Source organism: Microtus ochrogaster, chromosome 15 (assembly GCF_000317375.1).
Source record: "Microtus ochrogaster isolate Prairie Vole_2 chromosome 15, MicOch1.0, whole genome shotgun sequence".
Taxonomy (NCBI): domain Eukaryota; kingdom Metazoa; phylum Chordata; class Mammalia; order Rodentia; family Cricetidae; genus Microtus; species Microtus ochrogaster.
In genome coordinates this window covers 7,132,208-7,138,930 of record NC_022017.1, presented here as the reverse complement: position 1 = coordinate 7,138,930, position 6,723 = coordinate 7,132,208, and positions in this window count along the sequence as shown.

The following is a 6,723-nucleotide window of genomic DNA, read 5'->3' as shown; positions in this document are numbered from 1 at the left end:
ATAGGGGAAGGGGCCGGACCCACAGTCGATGTAGTCCCTACCCGGGACTACGTCAGTGGGTTCAGGCTCCAGACCCGAAGCCCCAGCGGGTAGGAAGTGCTTTAGGGTGAATGCCCCAGTCTCAGCCCGGGCGCCCCCGGTAAGGGGCAGTAAAGGCTGCACCCGCCGCCACGTGGCCAGGAGGAGAAATGCAAACAAGGAAACTAGGGAAGGGGGAGAGAGTGAGTCATGGCCGCCCCACCCGAGAGGGAAATCCGGGCTGGGGCTGCTTCCTGACCAGGGGCATCCGGCCTCCCGTTTGGGTTCAGGGTCTCCAGCAATCTTCTTGTGGGGAATCCCGCTGTCTGGCTTCCCACCTTTGCCCTCCCAATCGCGCGGGTTGGGAAGTTGAGGCTGGAGGGGAGGGACCATATTCCAGATGGAGAGAGGGACGAGCAAATGCATAGATTGTGCCCGAGTTTATATTTATGGTAGAGTTTCAAAGACAGGCTGGACTTTAGAGGGTCACGCCTCTCACTCCCTACCCACCCCCACCGGGCTCCCCTATGCCGGGCTAGGTAAAAGCCGACATCTCCCTGGGCCTCATTTCTAGTGCCACACAGATGGTGGGCACTTTGTCTCACTCATGCCTGCTTCCGAGTGGACAGAGACTGTGACCTGGGACGGCGATTTCCGTGGCGCCCGATAATTGCTCAGGACATTAATGAGGGTTTAGAAGGCACAGGCCCCGCCCCCAGCGTTCAAGGACTCTTCCCTTAGCCCATTCTCTTCTCCTTTCCCACTGCTTGGGGGATGGGGTTGCTAAATCCAGCACAGCTAAGTCCATTTCCACCCAGAACTGATTTCTTGATGCGAACATTTTAATCATCATTAAAAAACCCGAATTTTAATGCGTGTGTGTCTCAACAGTTTTTCTCTCCCAGGGGCGTTTTAGCACGAACGTTTTAACTCCTCCAATTCTGATACCATCTGACTGGCACGAAATGGAAAATCCGTACTTTGAACAAACACTCCAGGTCGTCTGTGGCTCCCACCCTTTGAGACATGCCAGTGAGGGTTTCACTGCTCCTCCGAGGAAAGAAGGGAACCTGGGAAGGAGCCCTGCCCACCACTCAAGTTCTTAGAACTTGGAATAATGACTTGGAAACTTGGCCTAAAAGGATAAGAAATACATAGTCTCAGGAATGTTGGGGGGCAGGAATTGTGGTTGGGGGTGCCGTGGTGGCACTCAGGATACCGGATCTGGCTTAGAAGGTCTTGCAGAAGAGTTCCCTGGAACTGGCTGTGGGGTAGGAAAGTCCCTGTTTCCTACTGTTGCCCCACTTAGGGCAGGAGGGAACAATGCCAAGAGACAGGCAGAACACCTGCTTACCTGTTGATCTAACCATGTGCCTGACCCTGCTTCCTATCTAGGGACGAGCCCATCCAGGCTGTCTGGCTCTGCTTTACCTAAGGGGAAAAGCTCTGGGTACCTTTGGAGGTATTTTAGAGACAAGATGCACCTTGAATGAGGACACCATGATCCCCATAGACCACTGCCCCTCAGTGAATGAAAAGACCAAGTGGCCTGAGAGTCACATTCACCCTTCCTGACTGGCATACAGTGCAACATGCCCCTATCGCCACGCCTTCTCCTTGAGAGCCTGGACCTTCAAACTGGGACTCCAACCCTTTCCTACGCTGCTTTTGTTTGTCACGGCAGTGAGGAAAGTGGATAATACACAGGAAGCACCTGAGAAAGTCATTCAAACAGCAGCAATGATTGTCCCAAACGCACTGGCCCCAGCTTGCTCTCATTCCCTCTGTCCTAGGAAGCCACAATGCTGGTTTTTGTGCTTACCTAGTCAGCAGCGACCTGAGCCACCAAAAATAATTAGACAGCCCTTCTTGGCAGGAGTCAGGTTTCCTGTCGCCTGCCCATGCAGTGGGTCCTGGGATTGATAGACGGGACCTAGCCAGTGCAATTACTGCTCCTTAGATGTTCCACTGAGGCTGAGGGCCACAGGACAGGGAAGGATGTCTGAAGAAGACATCCGGGCAGATGGGCCATCTTGGAGGTGAGCATGCCATGCCTGTTGCAGCATCCACCCTCCCCAACTGCCATTACATGCCTGGTAGGTGCCTTAGACAGAGAAATAATAATTAAAGTTAACAGGCACTACGTCCTGTTTTTAATACTTCATTTATATTCTCTTAATTGTCACAACAACCCTGTGAAATGACATTACCATTATCCCCATTTTTCAGATGAGGAAGCTGACGCTCCAAGATAATGTGCTCAAGACCTTCCATCTCAAAAGTGCTGGAGCCCTGAGGGATTCTACCCAAAGGGTCATTGAATCTGTGTAGTCCTACTCTAGAAACACTAGGAAAGCTCCTACAAAGACAAAAGCCCGCATCAGGAGCCATGCTCCCAACCCTGCCCATTCTGGCTCTGGAGGTCAGAGAGGACCAGACAAGGGATGTGAGAAGCACATCAAATCCACTTGATACAGGCTGTCCCTTCAAGTGAGCTTCTGCCAGAATACAGGCCCCCTAGGACCCGCTGTCTCTCAGGTATATGGTGGTTCTCCTGGTGTCTAGGCATGGAGTAGGAAAGCCTAGGGGGGTGCTGAGAACCAGGCTTTGACTCTGGACTGTGTCTCTTCCAGCTAGGGCCTCTTGGCTGACTTTGCACACACCGAGCCCACAGCTTCCTGGATTTCTGCTGGAACCTTAAACGTGCCCAACACTCTCCTCCTGCCCCAGGGGGCTCCTCCTCCAGTCAGCTTTGCCTCCCAGCTCCGGGAGTCCTGCCAGAGCCAAAGCAAGAAACCTGTAAGGTAGTGCCCTTCTCCTACAGCCAATCAGGCACATAGGCGGTTGGTTCAGCCAATAATACGCCTCTCCTTTCCCCACTGCTGCTGCTACCACCCAGCGGTAGCAGCCCACTCATCTTAGTGTTCGCTCTCTCAGAAAAACCACTTTTCTTTCCTTACACCTTTGATTTGCAGCTGAGGGAACTGGAGCACAGAAAGGTGAAGTAATCTACCCAAGGTCACACTGACAGCAAACTGTAGAGCCATACTTGGGCGCCTAATGACAGCCTGTGTTCCTATCTACTGTCAACCACCTCTCCCATCCCTGATTGTTGCCTCTGCCGCACCTCCCATCATCCTCTCAGTGTGGTGCCTCAGCATTAATAACAATCTTGAATTCGTTTGACATTTACCGGAGTTGTCAGGAACTGTGCTGTAGAACCAGGTAGCTGATGCCACCCCCAAACTCTAGGCACAGGCTGGTGGGGTAGCCCAGCTGACAGAGTGCTGGCCTAGCATGCACAAAGCTCCAGAATCCATCGCCAGCAGAGAATAAATGAGTGTTGGTACATGCCTGTAATTCCAGCCCTGGAGACGTGGGGGCAAGAGAATAAGGGGGTCATCAGCTACATAGCAAGTTCAACGTCAGCCTGGACTACAAGAGACTGCCAGAGAGAGGGTGGGGGGAGGGAGGGGGAGGGAAGAGAGAGAGAGAGAGGGAGGGGGGGGGGGGGGGGGGGGGGGGAAGAGAGAGAGAGAGAGAGAGAGAGAGAGAGAGAGAGAGAGAGAGAGAGTCAGATAAAACCCAACCAACCAAGACACTTTGGGAACATAACATCCAGTGGGGTTATCTTTCTGTCTCCCTCGCCAGCACAATATGTGGCATAAATAGTTGCTGGCGTCGTGATTCTGGATGGAGATGAAGTCAAGGGGAACTCTGGAAATCAGATGCCGCCTGCTGCGGACCTGGATCCGCGCTGTGCAGATGTGGGTCAGTGAGAAGCGTTGGTCCTGTCGGTTTATTTTCAAGGTGTTGCCTTCCTCCACATTCCTTATTCCTTCACAAGCATTGGAGGTGGAAGAAGCTGTCAACGCGTGGCCTTCAGTGGAACTGCAGAAAAGAGGCAGTTTGGAGAGTGACCTGAAATAAACAGCAGAGGAGTTAAGGTCCGATGCCAGCCCTCTCCCAGGGTCCCTGGACTTCTACCTTGGCTAGAACTAAGCCATTATGGGGAAAGATAAAGACAAGCACCCAGCCCCCCCTCCCCCCTGTCTGGACTCTGCCTCTGGGCTCCGGAAAGTCCTCTAAATCTCTTCCTAGGCTCCTTCTCCAAGTAGTGGTTCCAGTTCAGTTACTCCTCTCCTCTCCTGCCCATTCCTGGGGTGGGGGCAAAGGCAGGGAGCTGGAATGTTGATGGGCACGAAGCCAAACCTTCCTAGGACTAACAGGTCAGAACCGGTCACTCATGGGCCACTTTGGACAGGGATGTGAGCAGAAGAAGGCTGGTCTCTGCCTTCCCTAAGTTGGGGAAATGAGCAAGCAGGGTTTACAGGCGGGTCTGAGGACTAGCAGGGATCTTGCTGGAACATGAATAGGGACATGCTTCCTGCTGGTGCTCAAGATCCCGGCGGGTGGCAGAGGGGCAAGGAAACACTCTCTGAAAAGACCTGAGGTGTTGACCAAAGGGTGCAGAGCTGGTGGGAGGAGACAGGCTCACAGAAGGCGTAAGGCGAAGTCTAGAAAGGCCTGCAGCGGAGAGCAGGCCAGTTACTCAGAAAATGTGTGTTACACCAAAACACATCAGATAGCTTCTCTAGGAGGAGGGGAGACAGACAAAGGGACAGACACACATACATACACGCACATGAACACAACAGATGTCAAATGTCCTGGAGACATCCCATTTGACCTTGGTCAGTACTCAGAAATGGCTACTCCAGTTGGGACTCGCTTTCCCCTCCTTCCAGTACCTTCTGCCTTCCTCAGCTAACATCTCCCCATGGAAGACCACCTGGCCATCTGCAGACCACCACTCCTCCCAGGGACCCTCTTCCAGTGTTCCCAGACTTTACTAACCTGTTCCCATCCTCACCTATGCTGAGCCTTTGGACTCTGTCCAGCCCTCCCTGATACCTGCTTTTGGATACTGGCAAGGTGGTGGCCACAGGAGCCCGGGAGTGAAGTCCTGTTGGGTAGGCCTCCTGCATCCCAGGCCAGGCCTGACTGCTGGCTTGCCCCAGCTGTCCTGAGTACTGGCTAGGGTGGAGGAGGGAGGAATAGGGGAAGGAGCGCAGCTTTGCATTTAGGCCAGGAATAGAATCTCTCTCCAGCATCAGACCTGCCCCAATCCTGCCCCCAAATCCTGCTCAGGAAATGCTGGGGCCAGGGAGGAAGCTGCACAGTCCAAGACTTCCTGGCACCAGATCCACTGCCCATTTCCTCCCTTCAGAGAGGCCCTGATCAGAGACCAGGGGAGGTGCAAAGATGGAAACCAGAGAAGGAAGCAGAGAGCCAAAGGGATGTCTATAAATCCAACCGGGAGACCGCCACAGACGACATTGCCTGGGATGGAGGGCGGCCTCAGTTATTCAGACTTCCCACGTTAGGACGACAGGGACTGCTTTCTGCTCTTCAGCCTCTCCCTCTTCCTCCTCCTCTTCCTCAGGGTTTGTTACCTTCAGGGGAAGGGGTGGGCCAGTCAGATGCTCCACATAGACACATTGCCGGAGTGGCCAGAATTCTGGCCCGATCCCTTGACTACCCAGACTCTTCAAGCCTCCATGGAAGCTCCCTCCGCAATGAGCCTGGGAGTCATTACAACCTGCAGCCACTGCCCAGCTGCTTTCCCTGCAGGTGTCCTACCTGCATCAGTTTTGGTACTGACTGGTTCTCCTGTGTCAACTTGACACAAGCTAGAGTCATCAGAGAAGAAGGAGCCTCAGCTGAAGAAATGTCTCCTTGAGATCCAGCTGTAGGCATTTTCTCAATTAGTGATCAATGCGGGAGGGTGTAGCCCATGGTGGGTGGTGCCATCCCTGGGCTGGTGGTCCTGGGTTCTATAAACATCCAGGTTGAGGAAGGCATGGGGAGCAAGCCAATAAGCAGCACCCCTCCATGGCCTCTGCATTAGCTCCTGCCCTTCAGATTCCTGCCCAGTTTGAGTTCCTGTCCTGACTTCTTCCAGTGATGAACAGCAATTTAGAAGTGTAAGCTGAATAAACCCTTTCCTCCCCAACTCGTGGCCACTGAGCGGGAAATGGCTTTGGGATCCCTGCACACCTCTCACCCACTACACTGGTTCTGCTTCAATCAGGTGTGTGCCTCATACCCAGGGCAGCCTGTGGGGGGTGCCCTGAGGTGAGAGGGGTCAGTGACGTTCCCCTTTCCTTCCACTGGTCCTTTCTCCCTCCCTTTGGCTCCTGCAGAGATTTATCTTTGTGCCTTTCCACCCTGCCCATGGCTTAGTTGCGCTTCTACTGCCTCCCCCATCGCTGATGCAGCCCTTCCTCCTCCAGAAGGGGTCATCAAGCATGGCCACTTAGACCTCCCTCGGGTGCCACGCTTGGGTCCCTACTCTGAAAGAAGCCAGAGATCAACCAGTTTTTAGGTTTTACTCACCACTGCCCTCATGACCAGGGATCTGCCCGCTTTGGAGGAAGCCTCGGGGGAGTTCCTCGGGTAATGAACCCATCCCAAATTCCAGTCTCAGCGTGAGTCTTCATCATTCCTTGTGCCAGGCTTTAGTGGCTGCCCTTCCACCTCATAGCTGCAGCCTGACGCGGCCTGACTCTTCCTCCACCCGCTTCAGCGAGCGACTCACCCAAGTGAATCAGCACCTGTAGGCCTGGGGCTGCAGTCCTGCTGAGGTAAACACAGGATTTACCTGGCCTCTGTTTCCCACACGCCAACACTCCCCACTCCCGA